Below are 1,453 nucleotides of genomic sequence, written 5' to 3' on the forward strand. Positions count from 1 at the left end.
AAATGCTCTACCACTGAGCTATACCCCCTGGGGTGGCACTTGTGCAAAGAGTAATACTAAAATTAATCCATAGCTGAGGGCAGATTGTGCTGTGTGACAGCTCTGGCTTTTGAATGCTCATGTATGAGTAGCATTGTGCACAGAATGTGACTGCAGACAAATCCACCCAGACAGGGTCTAGTTACACACACAAACGAGATCCCCAGCACTTCCTCATTCAGCAAAATTACTACAAGGGCCAAGCAATGACCACGGTGTCTTTGCTCCATCACTGACACGGGTATTGATTTGAGCAGGATGTGTTTAGCCAACTGGTCACTGTCTTGTACACTGAAGCTCAGAGACCTGCCCTCTGTGCACAGCACAAGTGAGGAATGCTCATGATTTCTTCCTGGAAAAAGGACAATCCAAAGGGGGCACCTGGAGTTGAACCAGGGACCTCTTGATCTGCAGTCAAATGCTCTACCACTGAGCTATACCCCCTTGGTACAGGGCCTTCTCTAGGAGATTTGAAAAACATTTATCTAAGAGAGAAATTTCTGTGCCCACTGGTTGGATTCTTTTACCTGACAGCCCCCTGAACACCTTCATGTGCCTGCCAAAGGATCTACAGGGAGTTAAATATGATAAATTGTGATCAGCATAATTACTACAGAGAATCAAATAGAGAAAATACACACAGACAGTGAGTAGTTACACAGTGCACATCCCCTGCAGTCTCTCTCCTTACAGTCAGGGCCTCAGTACCTTGACTAACAGAGCTCAGAATCCAGCTGTCACTGCTCAGCACGAGCTCACAAGACCCAAGAGGAGCTCTCCAGCCTCTTCCTGTGACAAATTTGGACAAAAAGAAGCTGGAAAGAGCAGAAAAGAGGGGGCACCTGGAGTTGAACCAGGGACCTCTTGATCTGCAGTCAAATGCTCTACCACTGAGCTATACCCCCTGGCACAGCGTCTTCATAAGAAGATTTGAAAAACATTTATCTAAGAGAGAAATTTCTGTGCCCACTGGTTGGATTCTTTTACCTGACAGCCCCCTGAACACCTTCATGTGCCTGCCAAAGGCTCTACAGAGAGCTAAATATGATAAATTGTGATCAGCATAATTACTACAGAGAATCAAATAGAGAAAATACACACAGACAGTGAGTAGTTACACAGTGCACATCCCCTGCAGTCTCTCTCCTTATCATCAGGGCCTCAGTACCTTGAGTAATAGAGCTCAGAATCCAGCTGTGACTGCACAGCACGAGCTCACAAGACCCAAGAGGAGCTCTCCAGCTTCTTCCTGTGACAAATTTGGACAAAAGGCAGGTTGAAGGAGCAGAAAAGAGGGGGCACCTGGAGTTGAACCAGGGACCTCTTGATCTGCAGTCAAATGCTCTACCACTGAGCTATACCCCCTGGCACAGCATCTTCATAAGGAGATTTGAAAAACATTTATCTAAGAGGC

The 1,453-nt window shown here is 46.4% G+C and overlaps 3 non-coding genes across 3 annotated transcripts; all 3 read right to left on the bottom strand.

Annotated features, from left to right (window-relative positions):
* Positions 1 to 411: 411 nt before the first annotated feature.
* TRNAC-GCA (transfer RNA cysteine (anticodon GCA)) lies at positions 412 to 483 on the bottom strand. The gene has a single exon. It is a non-coding gene; the product is annotated as a tRNA-Cys (tRNA).
* Positions 484 to 872: 389 nt separating this feature from the next.
* TRNAC-GCA (transfer RNA cysteine (anticodon GCA)) lies at positions 873 to 944 on the bottom strand. The gene has a single exon. It is a non-coding gene; the product is annotated as a tRNA-Cys (tRNA).
* Positions 945 to 1,332: 388 nt separating this feature from the next.
* Positions 1,333 to 1,404, bottom strand: TRNAC-GCA (transfer RNA cysteine (anticodon GCA)). Its single transcript has one exon. It is a non-coding gene; the product is annotated as a tRNA-Cys (tRNA).
* Between the last annotated feature and the right edge of the window lie 49 nt (positions 1,405 to 1,453).

This window comes from Antrostomus carolinensis, unplaced genomic scaffold (assembly GCF_000700745.2).
Source record: "Antrostomus carolinensis isolate BGI_N321 unplaced genomic scaffold, ASM70074v2 scaffold47596, whole genome shotgun sequence".
Taxonomy (NCBI): Eukaryota; Metazoa; Chordata; class Aves; order Caprimulgiformes; family Caprimulgidae; genus Antrostomus; species Antrostomus carolinensis.